This window comes from Dreissena polymorpha, chromosome 4 (genome assembly GCF_020536995.1).
Source record: "Dreissena polymorpha isolate Duluth1 chromosome 4, UMN_Dpol_1.0, whole genome shotgun sequence".
NCBI classification, from domain to species: domain Eukaryota; kingdom Metazoa; phylum Mollusca; class Bivalvia; order Myida; family Dreissenidae; genus Dreissena; species Dreissena polymorpha.
Window position 1 is genome coordinate 94,600,371 of NC_068358.1, and position 26,625 is coordinate 94,626,995.

The 26,625-nt window shown below is 34.7% G+C and overlaps 1 protein-coding gene and 1 long non-coding RNA gene across 9 annotated transcripts in view; both read right to left on the minus strand.

The window, feature by feature from the left end:
• LOC127877365 (sodium- and chloride-dependent taurine transporter-like) overlaps window positions 1–26,625 on the minus strand; it is a 158,582-nt gene that overhangs the window by 50,722 nt on the left and 81,235 nt on the right. The gene's annotated exons all lie outside the window — the stretch shown is intronic.
• LOC127877371 (uncharacterized) lies at window positions 6,321–16,721 on the minus strand. 4 transcript variants are annotated; one of them, XR_008048393.1, is made up of 5 exons: window positions 16,484–16,721; window positions 13,968–14,105; window positions 13,431–13,505; window positions 10,356–10,393; window positions 6,321–10,169 (listed from the first exon to the last, which is right to left on the minus strand). It is a non-coding gene; the product is annotated as an uncharacterized LOC127877371 (long non-coding RNA). The 4 variants fall into 4 exon arrangements; XR_008048392.1 differs by lacking the exon at window positions 13,431–13,505; XR_008048391.1 differs by having other exon boundaries at window positions 6,321–10,393.

A 26,625-nucleotide genomic window follows, 5' to 3' on the forward strand; every position in this document is an offset into this window, starting at 1 on the left:
TGACAAAGATCAAAGTGTAAAGTGTAGTGTTGGCATCCTTTTGATCATTTGTCTTTATTGCGTCACGCCTAAAATAGTTATCCGTTAATGATATGCACAACGGTTCTGCTACAAACTTCTTCTGACCAATCAAAAATAATTACTATATCGTTGGATACGCCTTTAACCAATTGCTATTGTTCAACTTCACATGGTATATTTTTTGATTGGATGAAGGTGTGGTTTCGTTGATTTATTCACAACTGTCCCACAATTTATGCATAATCGTTTCGTAAATAAATATATCTTATCTGAGTGAAGATTTCATGCATTGTTTGATTATAATAATATTACGCACTCACCCTGGATTATTAAAAAGTGTAATTGGACATATTAAATACACAATTACTTTCGATTAGCTGCTTAGTATTATTACAGGGTAGATAAGACGTTTTTCCAGAATGCAGGAAATATTCCTCGGGCATCTCGTGATTTACGAATATGTATATAACAGTCGAATAGGGAGCGATGCGAGTGTTGGTAAATTGACGTGTTTCATGCATAATGGCGAAAGCGTTTTTGATTATTTGAGAGCAAGTTTCAATTATTTTGACCAAATAATGATTTTTTTGCGTTCAATATTTTCACGAATTTTCACATCAATAGCACTAACATTTGAATACAAATATATCTGCTCATAATATAAACGCTGAAAGTTATTACGTTAAATGAGAAACTAATTTTGATTTGTGAAATATATATTAAGTTCGAAATAATCAATGATATGTTATTATGATTTTGAACAATAAAATATATTTTTCGTGATAATAAATAATTGAAACATAAATTATCTAAATTTAAAAAAAGTAAAAATAACAACGGGAAAATTATTGTACCAAGTGGCTTGGCTATCATCACGTGGTCGGTTATCAAGGCAGGGATTTGATCCTGATAAGCTGGTCCCAGTCAAATCTCTGCGCGGAGGTTGGTATAGAAGTTTTTTTTGTTACAATGGAGATAACCACAAATGGGTAATTGCAAGGAAATACAGCTGGTTGTCTCTCTTGGAGTTGGAGAGTCCAAGAATGCTATAGGCCAGTTGTTAGAACTTCCGTTTCCTTCTAACCTTGTAAACCAGCAATCGCAGAAAAAAGTCACACCCCCATAAGAATGTTAGTCTTTTGCAGAAGCGAATAGTCCACGGGAACATGAGAAAAAGTTGGCGGAGAACCAGGCCGACGGACATAGAAGTGCTCTCAAAAAGGTCCCGGACCATATCTACTGAGATGTCCTAGTCGAGGAAACACTGTACAGATCCAGGCCTTCCACAAGACATAGCAGAAGATATCCATTTATTAATAGAACTCTTGACTTTTTGTAAATATAACAAGGGGAACTCTATAAAGTGATTTATATATAATAACCATGAACAGTTTCAATGAGATCATTATTTTGTGTGATAGACTTTGTAATCAATAGGGCTGCAACGAATCCAAAAAAATTGTTTGGATCCAAATCCGAATCCATATGGTTTCATACAGTTTTTTCCTGATCCGGATCCCTCATACACATGTATAAGAGCAAATTAGAATTATCTGTCTAAATTAAAGAAATAAATGTTTTAGATGTATAATTTGACTAAAAAAAATAAATATTTATAAACAAAAAACATAACACATTTCTCGTTTAACATTGTAGCAATGTCAAAATAAAAAGAAACCTTAACAATAACACTAATTCACGTAAAATTTGTAAATTATTATGAATTGAAGGATTATAATTTGACAGGTCGCGAAATTATGCAAAATTTACCCACGGAGTGTATATTGATAGGAGATGAATCGAGTATTTGACCCTTACTGTAGTAAATTCAATCTTATGCAAAAACTATTCATCCGATTTTATTGGTTTATACGTTATTTTGTTGCTTATTAATTCCTCTTTCAAAAAAAATATAACATTTAGTATATTCCCGTTGTTATTAATGGATTTATAGCGAGTTAAACACAAGAAATACACATTTTATGTTTTACCACCGCGCGTTTTACCGTGTTGTGGCTATCGATCTTTTACAATTAGCGTACAGCGAAGCGCCGAGGTTATACATTTTGATGTACCCACTCTAGTCTTTTGTTAAATTATAGTTTCATTTCCTGGCCGATTTTGACAAATTATATATGATTAGAAAGCTTACGTTACGTAGTAAACAGATATATAAATATATATTAAGTTTTTCTTCTGATTTCGGCAGCCCGGCGAGTTATAACTTTAACTTTTGCAAATATCATACCGTTTTGGAGTTTTAGAATCTAGATTTACGGTTGACATGTTCGTACTTAATACCAATTTGTAGCGTTTATATTTGGAGTTCAGTTTTAAAAATTACATCTTGCTAAGGAGAATAGATTTCTGTATACGATAGAAAAAAAATTGTTTAAAAACGAAAGTAATTAAGGAATGGAGGCGGAAGAAAGTAGCGCGCGTTCCTAACGCACTGAACTGATGCTACGGTCTTGGCGATTATGCTTTTGTTTAGAAACCGGCCATTGAATTTCCTTTGCCATATTATTATATTTTTTATGGAATATATTGTAGTATTTTGTTCACGAAACATATCAATAAAGCTTATTATTAATGAAGCTTAATAAATTACATATCTTTGTAATTATTAACAAAAGAAAAGTGTCTTACCAATTCACAATCCCAGTCATGAATTTAAATGAATATTGCAATCAAATGCACAACGATATTTAGCATATGTCCGTAGCCATCAATCGCATTGGAAATTGCAAATATACTATACACCCCTCTTCACTCCACCCCTCCCTCCTTTGTGATTGAAAATGAGAGTCCTTTCACCTTTAAAAAGAAAATAGATGAGCGGTCTGCACCCGCAAGGCGGTGCTCTTGTTAATTTATATTTTTACTTTACCGGTAGTTACCATAGATATATACTTAATGTATTTCTTGTCTCCTGTTATGCTTGGAATGCATTTATTGATTGTACACTTGTAGAAGTATAGCTTTATAAACAAAATAACATAATTATGATGCCAGCATTTGTGTGAATTTTTCTACAAAAATTAATAGGCAAAGAAATCCTTCATGCCTATTTGTGTATGTGTTTGTATTCAACGGTGAAAAGTCTTGGCTGTTATATTGTCAACTGTATGCTAATATTTCTTTAAATTTCAGAACTGAGAACAGACTTCACAAGGTCTAAGAAGGTCTAATACATGCCAACAGCAAATCAATTCCGTTGATGTTCTCTCTACATATCAATGGACAAATAAAGCTCTCGATATTAAGTGAACAAATAACACTGGATTACTTAATTCAATTTTATAACTGCACTACCATGACCATGAATAATTGTGCTAAGGTACAGCTGGCTTGGTTTGGACACATCACCAGGCACAACTCTTTGCAAGGCTGTTTTCCAGGGTACGCTAGAGGAAGGTCGACGATGAGGCCATTTGTAGAAAAGATGGATGGATAATGTAAAAAAATGGACATGCCTTTCCATGGATGAATTACTCAAAGCTGCACACAACAGACCCGACTGGAGGAGCATTTCTGTATCGTGGTCCCTCATTTTCCCAAACAAGCTGAACCAGTTTGAGAATTACTGGGATAAAGAAATAATTGAATCTAACAGTCATATATTTGAATTGTTGAACACGCCAATCTATATTATGTATATGTGCAGAATCTTTACCATCTCAGACTATGACATTACCAATTTAAAGTACTGGAAATTTAGTTAAGTTTAAGTAAAAATTACATTTGTTTCATAAAGCATGTATTATTTATTTCATTATTTTTAACTCACCTGAGCACAAGGTGCATATGGTGTGCTTTTAGGATCAGTATTTGTCCCTTGTGCGTCATCAACACTTTTATCCAGGTTTTCGGAAGGAAAAAACTGGTTATTAGATTGGCGAATGTCGGCGGGCTGGCAGCCGAAACAAGCTTGTCCGGGCCATAGCTATGTCGTTCATTGTGATATTTTAAAATCATTTGGCATAGATGTTCACCATCATGTTACTGTGTGTCGCGCGCAAGAATTACGTCGATATTTCCAAGGTCAAGGTCACATTTGGAGTTCAAAGGTCAAAAATGGCCATAAATGAGCTTGTCCAGGCCATAACTATGTCATTCATTGCGAGATTTAAAATTCATTTGGCACTTTTGTTCAACATTATTGGACATTGAACGGTGTGTCATGCGAAAGAAATACGTCAATATCTCCAAGGTCAAGGTCACACTTAGAGTTCAAAGGTAAAAGATGGCCATAAATGAGCTTGTCCGTGCATAACTATGTTGTTCATTGTGAGATTTCAAAATCATTTGGCACATATGTTCAACACCATTGAACGGTGTGTCATGCGAAAGAATTGCATTGGTATCTTGATATTGTCCGGGCTAAAACTATGTCATTCATTGTGAGATTTTAAAACTACTTGGTACATGTGTTCACAAACATTGGACGATGTGTCATGCTAAAGAATTACGTCAATATCTCCATGGTCAAGGTCACACTTTTTCTGAGTTCAAAGATGGCCATAAATGATCTTATTCGGGCCATTACTGTCATTCTTTGTCAGATTTTAAAATGAAAATGCACATTTATTTTGTTCACAGTCATTGGACGGCATGTCATGCAAAAGAATTCAAGAGTTCAAAGGTCAAAATGGCCACATGATAATGGCGTAATAATTCTTAAGAATCGCATAAATTAGCTTCTCTTGTTTTGTGAAGACAACATGCAAAATATTCTGTGTCAATGCATGTGGGGGTATAATTATGTCACGTGTATGACAAAGCCCTTGTTATCCCCCGCCATCGGCGGAGGGATATTGTTTTGGCGTTGTCCTTCTGTCCGTCCGTCCGTCTTTCCGTCCGTCCAGCGCCATATCTTGGAAGTGCTTTGGCGTATTTCATTGAAACTTGGTATGAGTATATATATGGATAAGATAATGATGCACGCCAAATGGCATTGTACACCATCTGTAAATAACAGAGTTATGTCCCTTTGTATCTTGAAAAAATGCTTAATTGAGTGTCAAATATAACACTTGTGTCCAGAAGCATATTGGCGGGGGATATCAATTCAACAAATTTGTTTGTTATAAATATATTTTTGTAAAAACCTTGTTGTGACAATTTTGTCCCTTGTTCCTTGTTAACACTATAGGTAACATTTATTGCTTGATTGCCATGAAACATGTTAAGAAAATGTGTCCCAATGATATCTTTGTTGGGTTTGAAACTGTGTCACACCAGGTCAAAACCTAGGTCACTAGATAAAAATAAACAAAAAAATGGTCACATTTATTGTTCAATCTTCTTGAAACTTGGGCAAACATATGTCTTAATGATATCTCAGCTGTGTTCGAAAATGTTTCGGGTTCGTTGAAAAACATGGTCGCTAGAGGGAATCTTTTCTCACATGGCTAAAGTAAAACCTTAACACTCTAGAAATCACATTTATACTTCAACGTTCATTAAACTTGGTCAGATCATTTGTTCTTATAATAGCTCTGCTTTGTTTGAAAATGGTTATGGTCTGTTGAAAAACATGGCCACCAGGTGGTGGGGCAGTTTACCTCATATGGCTATAGAAAAACCTTGTAATTCACCACATACGTAAGTGTGCAAATGCATTATTCAACATTACGCTGCTAGACTATCAACAGCATTATATTGTAATGTTCAGATAGGAAGCCATTCATGTACGGGGTATAATAGAGTAAACTGTGATACACGTTTAAGCTGTTCTTTGCTAATGTCTTATATCAACCCCCCCCCCCCCCATCAAATTTGGCACATGTCGGATAGGAAGTTATTTGATCAGTTATATAGCTATCCAAGTCTATAAAATATTTCAGGGTTCCCAGCCAACCTGGAAATCAGGGAAAACCTGGAAAAAGACTTTCATCTTTTCCAGTCAGGGAATTCGTGAACAGTTCCTGAAATCAGGGAAAAATCAGGGAATTTTGTTTGGTCAGACTTTCCCGACTTGTGTCGAGAATCTGTACGATTAAAACAGCAAATCGAATCCTTTGTTTGGCTATGGTGGGTTTGTAGTATACATGTAGCTTAGTTATATCTGCAACTGCTATTTGAGGGTTTCTAAAATGAGAAATAGGTCGAAATTATGATCCTGGAATTTTTATTTCCATCAGGGAAAAATCAGGGAATTTTGTTCATACAATAAACTGGGAACCCTGTTTTTTACTTTGTGCGTGTGGCCTCTTCTGAACCCATTCAAGAAGAAATAACACATACATGTAGTCGAGGGCCTCAATATGAGGTTTTGTATAAAATATAACACTAGGTCATAATGACTTCTTTATTAACATCAAGTAACATTAATTTCATTCCAAGACATAACATTAACACAAGGGCTGTTTGTAAAACATGCATGCCCCCCATATGGGCTCTCTGTTGTAGTGAGAGCCATTGTGTGAATATGTTTTTTGTCACTGTGACCTTGACCTTTGACCTAGTGACCGGAAAATCAATAGAGGTCATCTGCCAGTCATGATCAATGTACCTATGAAGTTTCATGATACTAGCCATAAGCATTCTTGAGTTATCATCCGGACACCATTTTACTATTTCGGGTCACCGTGACCTTGACCTTTGACCTAGTGACCTGAAAATCAATAGGGGTCATCTGCGAGTCATGATCATTCTACCTATCAAGTTTCATGATCCTAGGAATAAGCGTTCTTCAGTTATCATCCGGAAACCATTTTACTATTTCAGGTCATCGTGACCTTGACCTTTGACCTAGTGACCTGAAAATCAATAGGGGTCATCTGCGAGTCATGATCAATCTACCTATCAAGTTTCATGATCCTAGGCCTAAGCGTTCTTGAGTTATCATCCGGAAACCATTTTACTATTTCGGGTCACTGTGACCTTGACCTTTGACCTAGTGACCTCAAAATCAATAGGGGTCATCTGCGAGTCCTGATCAATCTACCTATCAAGATTCATGATCCTAGGCCTAAGCGTTCTTGAGTTATCATCCGGAAACCATTTTACTATTTCGGGTCACTGTGACCTTGACCTTTGACCTAGTGACCTGAAAATCAATAGGGGTCATCTGCGAGTCATGATCAATCTACCAATCAAGTTTCATGATCCTAGGCCTAAGCGTTCTTGAGTTATCATCCGGAAACCATTTTACTATTTTGGGTCACCGTGACCTTGACCTTTGACCTAGTGACCTCAAAATCAATAGGGGTCATCTGCGAGTCATGATCAATGTACCTATGAAGTTTCATGATCCTAGGCCCAAGCGTTCTTGAGTTATCGTCTGACAACCACCTGGTGGACGGACCGACAGACCGACGGACCGACAGACCTACATGAGCAAAGCAATATACCCCCTCTTCTTCGAAGGGGGCATAATAATTTGTATGCAGTATAAAATATCACAATGCAATCTTAAAACCTAAATCAAGTCATAAAATTGGTACAAGGCCAATGCACATGTGAAGTATCAAGTGAACTTGTTAACATGCCAATTTATGTAGTGTTCATCTGCATCATTTTTACATTGCTGACCATGTCATTTCGAATTTAAAGGGGCCTTTTCACAGATTTTGGCATTTTTTTAACTTATTCATTAAATGCTTTATATTAATAAATGTAAACATTGGATCGTAAAAGCTCCAGTAAAAGATCAAGAATAAAATTTAAAAAAGGAAAAGAACATTGCCCGGAGCAGGTTTCGAACCAGTCACCCCTGGAGTCCTGCCAGAGTCCTGAAGTAAAAACGCTTTAGCCTACTGAGCTATTCCGCCGAGTACACATTCCGGATGTATTTTATACGTTATATAAGCAATCTTCGTAGTTTCACAAAATTTAACGACAAAAACAGAACTCTCCACATTATTCAATCGTTTCGCGTTGCAACGCTTTATAATTTTTAGGTTTTAAAATCGTCAAAAGATGCATATAATGGCTATATTAGAGCATGGTAAATGTTCAGTATTACTGTTTCCTCACAAATATCACAACTAAAACGAAAATGTTCGAATCTGAAACAACTTTTTTCAATTTTGTCAATTTACCAAAGTGTGAAAAGATCCCTTTAAAGTACTGGACTTTTAGTATAGTAAAAAAATAACCATTGTTTCCTAAAATATGTAACAGTTGTGTTGTTATTTATTAATTAAATCTTAAAAACTTATGTTGCCTATTTAAACTTGTATCTGACAATGTAGAAAATAAACTAGACACTATTTGTAATGCACCAGACATATTGAACATGCACAATTATAACATTAAGCAATTTTAGCAATAGTAATATATTCTAATGACTTGTTCATGTATAATAGAGTCAAATGTGACGTTTCAAGCTGAACACTTTCCCTTAACCCTCAAATTGCTTTAATCCAGTAAATTCCCCGGGATGCTCCATAACTTGTGTCAAGTGTTTTTGTGCTGTTCGTTGCTAATGTCTAATATGCGGGGTACGGACATTAGCCCTCTTGGACATTAACCTCTAGGACATTAGCCCCTAGGACAAAAGCCCCTAGGACAAAAGCCCCTTCAAAAAAGTGCACACTAGGACATAAGCCCCAAGGTGTTTTACATGTAAAATTTTCAAAACCTTTTTTTATTTTAAGTCAGCATTTTTATGCCATATTTTTAAATTTCATATGTTCATACAAACAATATATAGCTTGTACCACACGCGTACATTTTAGTGTTTTTTTTTTACAATTTCTTTACTATTTTTTCTTCGAACTCTATTTATTTTGCAAAATTTTGCTATCTGACACCATCCAGAAGTCTAAAATTATCTTACAATAAGATACATAAGTAACATATTGTGTTGTTGTTGCTGTTTAAAAAAAAAATAACCCATTAATTCCATTAATTTAAAAAAAAGATGAAATTAAATACCTAAAAAATGAATGTAAAAGTAGGTAGGGGCTAATGTGCTAAGGGGCAAATGTCCTAGGGGGCTAATGTCCAAAGGGGCTAATGTCCAAGGGGCTAATGTCCCAGAGGGCTAATGTACTACACTCCTAATATGCCCCCCCCCCATCAAATTTTAGTTAAGACAGTTGTTAACATTCTTGGACATATGCACTTCGTCTAGATTGCGGGGTACGGACATTAGCCCTCTAGGACAAAAGCCCCTAGGTTCAAAACTTTTTTTACATAAGCATTTTTATTCCATTTTTTAAATTTCATATCTAAAAACAAACAATATATAGCTTGTACCACACACATACATTTTTGTGTCTTTTTTTTTTTATTTTTTATTTTTTTCTTTGGACTCTATTTGCCAACATTTTGCTATCTGACACCATCCAGAAGTCTAAAATTACCTTATAATTAGATACATAAGTAACATAACGTGTTGTTGTTGCTGTTTAAAAAAAACAACAACATTAATTCCACTAATTAAAAAAAGGTGAAATTACCTAAAAAATGAATGTAAAAATAGATAGGGGCTATTGTCCTAAGGGGCAAATGTCCTAGGGGCTAATGTCCAAAGGGGCTAATGTCCTAGGGGCTAATGTCCCAAAGGGCTAATGTCCTACACTCCTAGATTGCGACCATGTACATATCACCATAACATTGGGCATTAAATATACACAAATTGGTATGAAAAAGAGGTGGTAGAATCTGAGAAAAGTAAATATATGAGATACATGAGATGAAGATGTAGGACAGTGATAACATTTATTGCATGTATTATTTAATATAACAACCTGCACACTTGGTTTGGTGAACTAAAGTTACATTTGGACTGTAATTGGTGACCCTCCAAATATAATGAATATGTAACTGCAGAGGAAATTATAGTGTTCACTTGTAAAACTTTATTTCTCAAAGATTCTAATCATAGTTGTAATACTTATAGTGATGACATTGGTTAGTTAACCCAGTTTATGGCATACTACATACAGTATTGTGGGAAAATGGGACCCTGGACCACTGGATGTTTGAAAAGGTATTAAAACAGCATGGAGTTACATATAAATTTATATATAATTCAAGTTTTATTGTCATTTTTTCATCACTATTCAATTAAGCCTACATTAATAAACAAGTATTTGACACAATACTTCATCATTTGATACACTATATATAATAATGCTTACCCAGAGAGTCGAGACTCTCACAGTAGCTGTGTGCAGTTATGGATACGAAACCTAAATGGTTAAATATTCTATTGTCAATATTTTTTTTACTGAAAGCAATTTGATTCCAATTATGTAGTATAATGAAGTCTGTCATAAAATGTCTTTTGCTGGACATATTTGTACACGTATGTTCTGAACCGTTCAAGTATAATTACAGGAACTGCCAACGTAACATGTGATAAAAATGTTTCTTACATCCAGGTTTCACCTCATGACCTTGCACAGAAGGCTAACTGAAACAAAATACAAAGCAATCATTAATTTATGTAAGCAAAGCACGTTTAGGCAACACAAATAACAAAATACAAAAGAAAGATTATGATTTATTCACGGTTAACAGCTTCTAAATTTTGCACAAGTTTAAATGTTAACACACATCAGTATATAGAGCATTGCCATTTCTATACTCTAGAAATACCTTCTTGGAATAACTTCAAGTAGCCGTTACTAACACATCCAATCTGATCATGAGCACATGTCTCTCATACATGAAACATTATAAATTCTATGTCCAACAGACATCAATGCCCCTGCAATATGTTATTGTACACAGAAGCATATATGTACCTATGTTACACATATTGACTATTTCACAATTGTGAAATGACATTTAAGAGAGATCTGGACAATGTTGTGGCAGCATAATGTTAAATTCAGTAACGTCTTTTAATGAAGGAACACTTCTCCAACTACAAGCTTCTGCTGATGCCTATCAACAGCCATGGCAATCACTGGATCCTTCTTGTGGCAAAACCCAAGGAAAAGACAGTGTCAATCTTAGATTCATTACACCACCAAAACTTTAAGTGGCTGAATCTCTGGGGGTAAGTGCAATTCTCCTTAAGTCTGATTGGGGGATAAACAAAAATAGGTGTAAGAATTGTTGTTATTTATCAAAATAAAACAAAAAAACTATAAGAATTATCATCATATATTTTCATCACTAAATTTTTCCAGCTTGGTTAAAAGAGTAGGAAATAAAAGAATAAAACAATAATTACTTTCTACCAGTAAGTTTTACAATTCGGAAAAAAAAAGGTAAGCAATTATGAAAAATACTGTTAATGAAACAAACTATAAAAGCAAGGGACATTGAAAATATTTGAGGTGGTATGCAAACATTTACATAGATTCAATAGTATGCATATTCTAAGTGGAAAAAGGGCCATAATTCTTACAAAGTGCTTGAAACAGTTGTTTTAACCTTTAATGTAGAATTATCAATAATATGCATATTCAAAAAGGCCAAAGGGCTGTAATTCTTACAAAATCCTTGATACAGTTGCCTTCTCTTGTTTATAGATTGGCGTATGAGTGATGACTCTAATGTGTTTTGTTTTTTACTGCAGCCAATTCTTTGATCTAAGAAACAAAGCTGCCAATGTTAAGGAGCAACTTGGTCCTTGGACATACAGTCCCATGCAGAGTAACAAGCAAAAGGACAGCAACTCTTGCGGAGTATTCACATTAATGGTATGTTCATGCATATCAAAATATGCGGCCTTTTCGACATAAATAGAATAAAATAAACAGGCCCCAATTACAGTCATTTCAGCTAATGACAAGAAGCTGGACATTTGATGGTTGAAGTTAGTACATGGTAATGTGCAGAATACAAATTAGGTTTGACTGATTCCTATCCTTAACCAACAGGAATTTATACCTGTCTTGTTCAGGTTTTAAAGTAGTAGTATGGTGGCAATTTAACGTCCATATTAAGTAGCCATGTTCAGTTTTGTTTAAAACAATTATTGGAGCCGTCAATTTTAACTGTTATTATGAACGCTATTTTTTTCCAGAATGCTGAAGCCATTGCTCTTGGGGTTCCCCATGAAATAATGCGGCAGGTTCACTGTCAAGAATACAGGAATTATCTCAGGGAACGGATTCTGCAACACAGCAAAGAAGCAGACGACACTATGTGTGATATGCCCAATTGCAGCGTTTCATCAGGAACACAGCGATGGGTACAATGTTCTGTGTGTGGCAGGTGGTACCACCTGAAGTGCTGTGGTCTGCCAGTAAGGGCAGCCCTTGAAGAGCAATATGTACATGTATGTATGGGTTGCACAGCAAAGTTCTCATAGCAGTACCATTCATTGAAAAACAAGTGCCTCTACATGAAAAAAAAACAAAAAAAAAAGTTATAAAATGGACATGTAATGCGGGCAACAAAGAGTTGGGTGGCGCCAATGACACCCCTGCCATCGAGCAGATAATACAGTTTCACATCTGTGCAGCTGGGGGACCCGTAGCTAACTTAAATAAGTTACATTTAATGTAATTAATACAAATATAGTAACCATATTGACTTTTAAGGCTGAACAGCAAAACGCCTCTTTTGGTCCCGAACTCTAACACCCCCAAAACAAAATAAATGAATATTTAAACAACTAAATTTTTTTTGTTAATTGTTATTGATCGTGGCCTAGTACCGTTACCAGAAATATTAATGAAAACAGCTGAGTTACAGAGCTGAAACCAAAATTGCCGACAGACAGACACAATGACAATAGTTTGAAAAAACCCTTTTTGGGGCAATATAGATAAATCTGAAACTAAACAACCATTTCAAACTAATGCTTACATAATGCCTACACAAAACATACAATCTGATGCAAACACAGTTTAATATAATTATATCTATTTAAAATAAAATTTGAACAGGTCAATTGAATGAGTGACATCATCAATTCATGCAGTGAAATCAGTATTCCAATAAAATGTATAACATGTAACGATTGTTATACATCAGATGCATCCATCAATACCTGCACAGGTCTAGAATTAATGAGACTATATATTTAAACACAATCAGACAGGTTGTTTTATTTCATTGTATGAACTTAACAATTTTTGTTAATGACGAAACGTATTATGAAAAATATAAAAGTATTACGATATTAATACACATTATGAGGAACATGTACCTAAAATTTGGATTAATGCTTTTAAGTTATATGGATTTACACCATATTAGTTCAACCAAATTCTCCCATCCTAAGTCAGTATTCTACTTATAGCATATGGTAAATTACTACTCTGTAATCCTGCAAAATTTAGTCGCCAGTTGTTGAGGTTACAATGTCCACCCAGTGACTAGGCTCAGGGGTTTTTCCGCACTGTCTACGCCTCCAGAAAATGGATGCACTCCTAAAGCAAACAGACCTGATCCCAAACCGAAATTATTACAAAAATTATCCCAATTTCCAAAAAAGGAATGTTTTTTTTTTTTCAAGAATGAAGTGTCTTAAAACGTGTGTGACTAACCAGTGTTTGATTAGGTCAAAAATATCTGCTATGCGGTTTTGACTGTTCAGTTCTTATCTCAGAGTGTAACTGTAACTGAAAAACAAAACTGCAGTACTTGAATAAACGTTGAACACGCCCAATATTGCATCTGTTTATATAAAGAAGACAAAATAACAAATAAAAAGCAAATTTATTTGTTAAACCGCTGAATTATTTAAGCATGATAAATTCACAATTTTTTCCCAAATGAGCCATTTCATTGACACAAAAATTCCCAAAATGACCAATTTTGTCGATAAAAAATTTCCAATTTGGTCAGACTCCTTTTCCCAAAATAGGCAGAAAAAGCCCTGCTAGGAGGTAACAGGTTCGATCCACAATGCGGGCACGTTCTTTAGATCTCCCTATAGACAACAAGTACTGGTCCTAGTCTCAAGAAACGGACTTTAAAGCATTTTAAATAAACTATGGCTTTCTATGCAACTGAGCTAAAAAAATTGGTTTAAACTAATCCTGCAATGTTAACCTTTAAACAGTAATAATACAAAGGAAAACCTGTTGTTCCGGGCAGAAAGTGGGTGGATGTGTGATCACTTGTTTCATTATTTCCACTGTTAGGTGTGCAGGTCAACCGTGTTCAGCTTGTATGACCTGGGTGCTCTTGAAGGGGGACAGTAGCCTGCGCACTGCAAACTAGAACAAGATGAAATAGACTTTCCAGACATATTTTTTAGTTGAAAGTGTTGTTTTATGAATTTCAAACTATAATATTCCTATATTTTGCCATACATTCGTACATAAATGCATTGCTTGGACAATTTTTATTACTTTGATTAGTTTGTAAAATTATTTGGTATTTCTTAGATGATTTTAGTGCATAAATTTATGCAAGACATGACTTATGTAGGAAGATAGTCAGAAAATTTTGTATTTTAGAAATTCAGAGTATAACATAACCAAACTTTTTTTACCAAATAATTAGTTTTTAAATTTACGCAGTGCTAGGGAAATTTTTTGTTTACTACTTCAAATAGTCTGTACAATTGCCAGGGTTTTATATTGATTTAAGTGCGTAAAGTTACGCAGAGCTTGTCTTATGCTTTGAACAATTTTGTTTGTTTGAAAAGTTGGTAAAAATATCAGGTATTTTGTAGTTGCTTGTATTTTGCAGATTTTCATTGTTATTTATGCAGAGCTTGGCTTACGTAGAAAGATAGTTAGAACAAGACTATTGTAAGGAAATATTAGTCCCCTACCGGCTCCACCATTGTCAGAAATTCCACCATTTTCATATTTAAAAAATATATATATTTGTTGCCATAGCAACCAGAATTTTATGATGTAGGAACAGAATGAAATGGCATGCATAATGTCCATATTGCCATCTATCCATGTTTCAAGTTTCATGAAAAATTATAAAGAACTTTAAAAGTTATCGCAGGATCCAGAAAACCACCATTTCAGCAGTATTTTTAGTTTGTTTGTTACCATAGCAACTATAATTTTTGACTTAGGAACGAAATGAAATGACGTGCATAATGTCAATATTGACATCTATCCATGTTCCAAGTTTCATGAAAAAAATATTAAGAACTTTTAAAGTTATCGCAGGATCCAGAAAAGTGTGATGGACGGACGGATTGACAGACGGACTGACAGACGGAGCGCAAACCATAAGTCCCCTCCGGTGAAACCAGTAGGGGACTAAAAAATGTTGTATTTGTAAAATGCAAAGTATAACTCTACTGTTTTGTTTTACCATGAAGTTGTTTGTAAATTTACGCAGTGCTTGGGACAATTTTTGTTTACAACTTCAAATAGTCTGTAAAATTGCCAGGGTTTGATATTGATTTAAGTGCGTAAATTTACGCAGAGCTTGGCTTATGTAGAAGAGTTCTTTGCACAATTTTGTTTGCTTGAAAAGTTGGTAAAAATATCAGGTATTTTGATGTAGATTTTAAGTGCGTACATTTACGCAGAGCTTGTCTTGTGTAGAAAGATAGTTAGCTGACCTCTTTACAATAAAATTACGAACTGCTTTTGCAATAAATTAGTTAGTAAATTTACGCACTGCCACTGGAGAAATTGCCAGGGTTTTTATTTGATTTAAGCGCGTAAATTTATGAAGAGCCTGACTTATGCAGAAAGATCATATGTTTTAGTTAAAAGTGTTGTATATTTGAATTTCAAACTATAATGTTGCTATCTTTTGCCATAAATTAGTTTATTAATTTATGCAGTGCTTGAGACAATTTTTTGTTTACAACTATAAATAGTCTGTAAATTTGCAAGGGTTTTATATTGATTTAAGTGCGTAAATTTATGTTAAAAGATACTTCCCAAAAATACTGTATTAGTGAAATTCAAACTACCACACCACCTTTTTTATAAATGTAATACTTCGTAAATGTACGCAGTGCTTGGGACACCTATTGCATAGTTCTTCGATTTCTTTGTAAAATGATAAGGGTTTTTATGATGATTTAAGTGAGAAAATTTATGCAGTGCTTGCATAAACCGACAACTGTATTTAGAAAAGTTTGTCAAAATGAAATTTATGGGCAATAAAATGTGAAATAAATCACTTTTTTTTCATTTTGCAACAAATAAAAGGGAATATTGAGGGATATTTCCATATAAAATGCCAGTGAGTTAATAACCTTGACTTGCATATTTTACAGCCTTATTGCCTGATTTAAATAACATATGGTACATTTTCTACCGCACATAATGCAACAAACTTTGTCTTAAGGCTTGTCAGGTTTGATTGTGAGCAATTACATTATAATTAAGCTCTCTTTGTTAAATAAGATTAATGTTGGGTAGTATTAAACACTTAAGACGCCTGACTTGCATATTTTATGGTCGAAAATTCACATTAAAACAAGAAAATAGCTCACATAAACATTTCTGCACGCTTTATTTTACAAATTTAAAAACACACGACGCTATTTATACATACACATATCAAGTGTGGCGAAAAATCAATAATTCCTAAAACTCAAATTGGAGCTCAGTTTGAAAGTCTATCGGTATATCCGAAAAGAGTTATGTCCGAAAATTAGTCTTACCCGCATGGTAATGTTTTTTTGCCCAATCTTGAAGAAACGAACGTCGACCCATTCACACTCTTTATTAGTGATGTTTTTCTCCAATTAAATACCAAAGTCATTGCAAAACAATATAAGACTTGCACTTTTTACGGGTCTTGCCCTTTTTACAGAGCCTAACGTAAAATTCACATGACCGGAACCGGAACTTGCATATTTTACGGGTCTTGCATCTTTTACGCTACACCGGCCGTTTGTGTTCAGTAGTGGATTTCGGGGATTTTCCATTCACCACAGGTTTTAAATTAAAACGCGGGTCGGTAAATATTACTTCCGAATTATGATTTTGGTATCATTTTTTTGTTAGAGCGTGTAGATCAAGCTGATATATGTAGCATAGTTGTGTCTTCAATATTTTTTCAAATAAATGAAGTCAACTTTGAGGGACTATTTCTCGGCTTTGGAATGACCTAGAATTATGCTTCAAATTCTGATGGAAAATTTCACCATTTCTAAAAATAGTTCAATGACGCTCATCAATATGGGAGGTGGAAAACTACAACAGGCGCATTGTTTCACACCGGTCTTACTGACAATAACGTAGTGACGTCACCATCTATGTATAGAATGCAACAGGCGAGGCATGGTATTGTAATGCGCATGCTCCAACAAGAGACTTTAAATAGATTCTGGGAAACCAACAAGTTATAAATAATACAACTTCATGTTTACATTTCCGTACGTTATACTCATTGAGTATTGGTCCGAAAACTATTTATGTTCATTTAACATAACTCGTACCATAAATTATGGAAGCATTATTTACTAGTATTGATCATTTTATTTTTTTGTACAAAGGAACTTTATTCGTATAGACGGCGAATTAACCAAGATTATACTGTAAATACTGATTTATACTGCATTATATTTAATTATCCTATATAATATGATTTCTAACCGGTCCACACGAAAGCTGTTTAATGACTGATTTTGCATGCATGTAATTTAGTTGATCTTTTATGAATAACGCGATTTCTCGTTTATAATATGCAATATATTCGGTCACCATTTGTTGAATAGTCCACTATATTTTTGATCTCAAATCGTCGAATAAAAGTTCAATGGACAGTATAAAAGGCCGCTATTAAGAGGTTGGCTGAGTTTCATCAACTACAAGGTGAAGGGAATTTTATCTTAATATTGTAGTGAAAGGAATGAAAAAACTGCATCTGATATTTTTAAATACATGTTACAAAACAATGTAAATATTTATAGCAAAACATCTTATATTCATTTAAGCCTTTATTAAAAAAAATACTACTGGGAAAAATGAAAATGTCGAAAGGAAGAAAATATGACGGTACTAAATACAAAATACTGGGAATAATAAAAATGTCGTGTATAGGAAGACATATATTAGGGCATGAAAACCATTTAAGTTTGTAAACTATTCCATGGACCTCAATCAACGAAGAACAAACATTAAACCAAGGGTGTATACATACGCCCTTTTAAAATAATGTTGGTAAAAAGTATAAATCTTGGTTTCCAACCCACATGTACTCTAACTTGGTAACAGCATGATTATAGCTCAGCACATTAGCTTAATGCACTATAAATCCAATATTTATCATTTCAAGTATTTGATTGAAGGATTATAAAATTTACATGAGCATGTTCTATATGTTGACAACAGAATACCATGCCTTGGCTGTTGTCATTAACGTATAACAACAGGCGGAGCATGTTCTATATGTTGGCAATTGAAAACCACGTATTAGCTGTTGTCTTGGACGTGTAATAACAGAAGAAGCATGTGCTATATGTTGACAAAAGAATAACATGCCTTGATTGTTGTCATGTACGTATAACAGCATGCGGAGCATGTTCTGTATGTTGACAATAAAATACCATGCATTGGCTGTTGTCACGAGCGTATAACAACAAGCGAAGCCTGTTCTATATGTTGACAATAGAATACCACGCATTGGCTGATGTCATGTACGAATAACAATAAGCGGAGCATGTTCTATATGTTGACAATATAATACCATGCCTTGGCTGTAGTCATGGACGTATTACAACAGATGGAGCATGTTGTGTAAGTTGACAATAAAATATCATGCCTTGAATGCTATCATGAACATATAACACCAGGTGAAATATGTTCTATATGTTGACAACAAAATACCATGCCTTGGCTGTTGTCATAAACGCATAACAACAGGCGGATCATGTTCTATATGTTGCCAATAGAATACCATGCCTTGGCTGTTGTCACGAGCGTATAACAACAAGCGGAGCATGTTTTATATGTTGACAATGAATACCATGCCTTGGTGTTGTCACGAACGTATAACAACAGGTAGAGCATGTTCTATATGTTGGCAATAGAATCCAACGTCTTGTCTGTTGTAATGGACATATAACAACAGACGGTGCATGGTTTATAAGTTGACAATATAATACCATGCATTGGCTGTTGTCATGAACGCATAGCAATAGGCGGAGCATATTCTATATGTTGACACTAGAATACTATGCCTTGGCTATTGTCACGAACGTATAGGAACAGGCGAAGCATGTTTTATATGTTGACAATAGAATATCATGCCTTGACTGCTGTCATGAACATGAAACAACAGGTGGAGTATGTTCTATATGTTGACATCAGAATACCATGCCATGGCTATTGTCATGACCAGATAAGAACAGGCGGAGCATGTTCTATATGTTGACAACAGAATAACATGCATTGGCTGTTGTCATGAACGTATAACAACAGGCGGAGCATGTTCTATAAGTTGACTATAGAATATCATGCATTGGCTGTTGTCATGAACATATAACAACACCAGATGGAGCATGTTCAATATGTTGACATCAGAATACCATGCCCTGGCTGTTGTCATGACCAGATAAGAACTGGCGGAGCACGTTCTATATGTTGACAATATAAAACCACGTCTTGGCTGTTGTCTTGGACGTATAACAACAGGCGAGGCATGTGCTATATGTTGACAATAGAATAACATGCCTTGATTGTTGTCATGTACGTATAACAGCAGGCGGAGCATGTTCTGTATGTTGACAATAAAATACCATGCCTTGGGTGTTGTCGTGAACGTTTAACAACAAGCGGAGCATGTTCTATATGTTGACAATAGAATACCATGCCTTGGTTGTTGTCATGAACGTATAACAACAAACGGAGCATGTTGTGCAAGTTGACAATAACATATAAAGCCTTGACTGCTGTCATGAGCATATAACACCAGGTGAAATATGTTCTATATAATGACAACAAAATACCATGCCTTGGCTGTTGTCTTGAACGTATAACAACACACGGAGCATGTTGTGTAAGTTGACAATAGAATACCATGCCTTTGGCTGTTATCTTGAACGTATACCAACAGACGGAGCATGTTCTGTAAGTTGACAATAAAGTAACATGCCCTGACTGCTGTCATGAACATATTACACCAGGTGAAATATGTCCTATATGTTGACAACAAAACACCATGCCTTGGCTGTTGTCATGAACGCATAACAACAGGCGGAGCATGTTTTATATGTTTTCAATAGCATACCATGCCGTGGCTGTTGTCACGAGCGTATAACAACAAGCGGAGCATGTTCTATATGTTGACAATAGAATACCATGCCTTGGCTGTTGTCATGAACGTATAACAATAGGCGTAGCATGTTCTATATGTTGACAATAGAATACCATGCCTTGGCTGTTGTCATGAACGTAAAACAATAACCGGAGCATGTTCTATATGTTGTCAATAGAATAACATGCCTTGATTGTTGTCATGTACGTATAACAGACGGAGCATGTTCTGTAAGTTGACAATAAAGTATCATGCCCTGACTGCTGTCATGAAAATATAACACCAGGTGAAATATGTTCTATATGTTGGCAACAAAATACAATGCCTTGGCTGTTGTCATGAACGCATAACAACAGGCGGAGCATGTTTTATATGTTTTCAATAGCATACCATGCCTTGGCTGTTGTCACGAGCGTATAACAACAAGCGGAGCATGTTCTATATGTTGACAATAGAATACCATGCCTTGATTGGTGTCATGTACGTATAACAGACGGAGCATGTTTTGTAAGTTGACAAAAGTATCATGCCCTGACTGCTGTCGTGAACATATAACACCAGGTAAAATATGTTCCATATGTTGACAACAAAATACCATGTTTAGGCTCTTGTCATGAACGCATAACAACTGGCGGAGCATGTTCTATATGTTGGCAATAGAATACCATGCATTGGCTGTTGTCACGAGCGTATTAAAAAGCGGAGCATGTTCTATATGTTGACAATAGAATACCATGCATTGGCTGTTTTCATGAACGTATTACAATAGGCGGGGCCTGTTTTATATGTTAACAATAGAAAACCAGGCTTTGGCTGTTGTCATGAACGTATAACAACAGACGGAGTCTGTGACTTGACAATAAAATATCATGCATTGACTGCTATCATGAACATATAACACCAGCTGTAGCATGTTCTTTTGTTTAAACCTATTTATTTTAGCTCGATTGCATCGAAAGCCTTAGGCTTATATAAACGCTCTCGAGTCCGTTTTCTGGGCCTAGAACCAGTTCTTGGTGTCTTTTGGAAGTCTAAAGAACGCTCCCACGGTGGGGATCGAACCCGTGACCTCTTGGTCGCTAGGCGGACACCATATCCATTACACCACGGCGACCTAGCATGTTCTTTATGTTCCGGTAAAACAATAACCGGAGCATGTTCTATGTGTTGTCAATAGAATAACATGCCTTGATTGTTGTCATGTACGTATAACAGCAGATGGAGCATGTTCTGTATGTTGATAATAAATTTCACACCTTTACTGTTGTCATTAACGTATAACAATATGCGGAAAATGTACTATATGTTTACAATAGAATACCACGTCTTGGCTGTTGTTATGAACAAACATTATAACAAAAAAGGTGCTCGGTTAATATGTTGATAATAGAATACCATGCATTGACTGTTGTCATGGACATATAAAACCAGGTAGAGCATGTTATGTATGTTGACAATAGAATACCATGCATGGGCTGTTGGTATGAACGGATAACAATAGGCGGAGTATTTTCTATATGTTGACAAAAGAATACCATGCCTTGGCTGTTGTCATGGACATATAACACCAGGAAAAGCATGTTCTGTATGTTGACAATAGAATACCATGCCTTGGCTGTTGTCATGGACGGATAACAATAGGCGGAGCATGTTCTATATGTTATGCCTTGACTGCTATCATGAACATAGAACACCAGGTGGGGCATGCTCTATATGTTGACAACATAATGTCATACCTTTACTGTTGTCATGAACGTAAAACAACAGGCGGGGCCAGTCCTATAGGTTGCCAATAGAAAACCATGCCTTGGCTGTTGTCATGAACATATAACAAGACCAGATGGAGCATGTTCTAGATGTTGACAACACAATACCATCCCTTGGCTGTTGTCATGAACAGATAAGAACAGGCGGAGCATGTTCTATATATACTGACAATAGAAAACCACGTCTTGGCTGTTGTCGTGAACATATAACAACAAACGGTGCATGGTTTATATGTTGACAATAGAATATCATGCCTTGCCTGTTGTCTTGGACGTATAACAACAGGCGAGGCATGTGCTATATGTTAACAATAAAATAACACGCCTTGATTGTTGTCATGTACGTATAATAGCAGGCGGAGCATGTTCTATATGTTGACAATAATATACCATGCCTTGGCTGTTGTCATGAACGTATAACAACAGGCGGAGCATGTTCTATATGTTGGCAATATAATACCATGCCTTGGCTGTTGTAACGAGCGTACAACAACAAGCGGAGCATGTTCTATATGTTGACAATATACTACAATGCCTTGGCTGTTGTCACAAACGTATAACAATAGGCGGAGCATGTTCTATATGTTGACAATAGAATACCATGCCTTGTCATGAACGAATAACAACAGAAGAAGCATGTTCTGTATGTTGACATTTTAATATCATGTCTTGACTGCTGTCATGAACATATAACACCAGGTAAATTATGTTTTATATGTTGACAACAAAATACCATGTTTTGGCTCTTGTCATGAACGCATAACAACTGGCGGAGCATGTTCTATATGTTGGCAATAGAATACCATGCCTTGGCTGTTGTCACGAGCGTATAAAAAAGCGGAGCACGTTCTATATGTTGACAATAGAATACCATACCTTGGCTGTTGTCATGAACGTATTACAATAGGCGGAGCGTGTTCTATATGTTGACAATAGAAAACCATGCCTTGGCTGTTGTCATGAACGTATAACAACAGACGGAGCATGGTCTGTAAGTTGACAATAAAATTTCATGCCTTGACTGCTCACCAGCTGTAGCATGTTCTTTATGTTGACAACAGAATACCATGCATTGGCTGTTGTCATGAACGTAAATCAATAACCAGAGCATGTTCTATATGTTGTCAATAGAATAACATGCCTTGATTGTTATCATGTACGTATAACAGCAGATGGAGCATGTTCTGTATGTTGACAATAAAATATCACACCTTTACTGTTGTCATTAACGTATAACAATAGGCGGAAAATGTCCTATATGTTTACAATAGAATACCACGTCTTGGCTGTTGTAATGAACATACATTATAACAAAAAAGGTGCTCGGTTAATATGTTGATAATAGAATACCATGCCTTGGCTGTTGTCATGGACATATAACACCAGGTAGAGCATGTTCTGTATGTTGACAATAGAATACCATGCATGGGCTGTTGGCATGAACGGATAACAATAGTCGGAGCATGTTTTATATGTTGACAATAGAATACCATGCCTTGGCTGTTGTCATAAACTCATAACAACAGGCGGAGCATGTTCTATATGTTGACAATAGAATACCATGCCTTGGCTGTGGTCATGAACGTATAACAATAGGCTGAGCATGTTCTATATGTTGACAATAGAATACCATGCCTTGGCTGTTGTCATGAACGTATAACAATAGGCGGAGCATGTTCTATATGTTTACACTAGAATACCATGCCTTGACTGCTGACATGAACATATAACACCAGGTGAAATATGTTCTATATGTTGACAATAGAATATCATGCCTTGACTGCTGTCATGAACATATAACAACAGGTGAAGTATTGGCATGATATCAGCATATTAAGCATGGTTATTACATACTGGACAGGTGTTTTTCCCAGTGTATACGAGTTCCCCACCCCGCACCATCTACGCCACAAACAGATGGAGACTAAATTAAAATTTAATGTCATCTTTGTAAAAAAATATATATCTTCAATTAAAACTTAATTACATAGGAATTGACACTGTATTACAAAATGTGTCCAAAAATTCGCAGTCTAGTAAGTTTATTATTTAGAAGTGCATGGACACATTCTTGGTAGTCACATTATGCGACTTCGGGCCGGCAAAGTGAACACACGCATGTGAATGAAAGTCAATACAAAACAGGTTTAGTTTTGAAGTGACATTTGTGCTATTTTAATGTATTGTTGATTGTTATTCACGTAAAATAATATGGTATTTTCAGCTAAAATATCAGCAGATGTTGTAGCAATAAATACGATCATGGTGATACTGTAATATTAAAGTTGTTTGTGGTGTTCTTGGTGTTCATGCTGTTAAAGCGTTTTTAATTTACTTGTTTGTATTTGCTTTAAAATATGTACGGGAAGGATGCACACATAACAAATTCCATATGCTTGACTAATGTAAACACGTTTTAATTGAACTTAATTTAACTTAGATAATTATTAATATTCATCATTATACATTTCACTTTCACAACATCACATATATATATTTAACAAAACAGCACATATATTACACAACATCAAACATCTATTTAAACGTAAAACTGACTAGGTTTGTACGGCTTTCAATAATTATCTATCTGAGTTATATATGCACTTATTTGTTAAGTACCAAACATTATTTTTGAAATTATAAACAAAATCCATTCAAATAGAAAACAAGAGCTGTGTTTGTGAAACAAAAAATGCCCCCTACTGTGCCGCTTTGAAGCCATATATTTGACATTTGACCTTGAAGGCTGACCTAGACATTTCACTACTCAAAATGCCAAATTTCATGTTGCTATCTTCAATATTGTAAAAGTTATGACCAAGGTTAAAGTTTTGGGACAGACACACAGACACATGCATACAATGACAGACAGACAGGCCAAACACAATAATCCCCTGATCATTCGATCAGGGGGGCATACAAAATCTCCCTGTTGCGAACATGTGTTTAAATGTCAACCAAATAATAAGTCTCACAAGTTCAGCAGAAGATTGCATCACATGTCACTAGATGTTGTGGCATGCTTAGTCTTTCTTATCCGTATTTTATGTCGGTCTTGTTTTAAAAAAAAATAAATGTAACACTTGATTAAATTTTAAATATTAGATTTTTGAAAACTATTATACAACACATGGTTGTAATGTAAACATATATTAATCAGAACCAACAGTACTCAAAAGAATTATAAGTTAATAAAAACAACACAAATATTGATAATCACAATGTTGAGTAAATATCGTACATGCATTAAGATTTAACAATAAACATAAAACAACTGTTGTCAAAAGGCAAAATTCGTTAATAATACTTTCGTTTTGATAGTATAATGTACAGTCTCTCTAATTCAAGTAAAATATCAACTGCAAAGACAAATTCGTTAATTTGATAAATAAAAAACAGAAAAAAATATTCTACGATACTGTAAATACAAACTCCAAATGGTCTTTTTGTTGTCTGTAAAGTGATGCATTATGTTTTTGTAATAAATTATAACTTGAGATTTAATTGAAAAGTAACCAGACCTTGTCAGATACAATATATTGTAAGATGCATGAAGAACTGATATTTTGCAAATTAATTAATATTTCTTAAGGCTTTTTTTTATAAAACAAGTCTCATTAAATCATAAAATTTACAGCTAAAATGAAGTACGTGTTTTTTTTGCTTTTTATAAAAACACCATATTTATATGCTACCATTAGCGCCTTATAGACTTCCTATTTTAAACAAAAAAGTATTAAGGCAAAAACTATAAAATTATTAACAACACAGAAATTAATATAAACCATTTAAAATATAGTTTATTAACACCTTGTTCCAAACTATTTATCCGAAACAAAATATAGACGGTTATTAGGCTTACATTATAACACTGCCATACATATGTACTACTGTAAACGCCTTACTAAATACTTCCTTTTGGCACAAAAGAAAGTATTAAGGCAAACACTGCACAATTATATACAACACCAAAAGTAATTGAAACCATTCAGAATATAGATTATAAGGGCCTTGTTCCAAACTATCTAATAATAGTTTCCGAAATAAAACAACAGACAGTCATTAGGCTTAAACTTTTACAATAAAATATCTATATACTCTCTCTCCTATTAACGCCTTATTAAAGACTTCCTTTTTGGAATAAAATAAGAATTAAGGCCAACACTATATAATTATATATAACACAGAAAGTAAAATAAAGCATTTAAAAAAATTTGATTTAGCTCATTGTTCCGAACTATCTGTTGGAAACAAAACAATATACATTTATAATGCTCAAACTATACAACATAATAATAAAATAAGAATATCAAAACATAACTTTTTTCATCGATTGATTCGGTCATTATGCAACAATTTGACAAGTATTAGCAATTATACTTTAACAATAGAAATATATTTTTATGTTCCTTATTTGTAAAACCAGCCTTGAGTCTCTATTTAAATACACCATTATTTCAAGAGCAATCAAATATGTTTTTTTTTTGTAATCTAATTTTTTTTCCAAAGCAATTTATTGAATCAAAACTAATTATTTGATTATCTTTATCACTGAAACATCATCAAATATATAGAACACATCACATATATGTTAAACACATACCGGTAAAACATCTATATAAAAGCAAAGTTGACTAGACATTTATGGCTTGCATTTATAATCTGTGCTTAATATATGCACTTATTTGCAAACTAAAACTAAAATAAAATCTGCTTCTCTCGTCATTTATCACAATGGTGTGTGTATCCAAGTATTATAATATATGCCTCCAATATA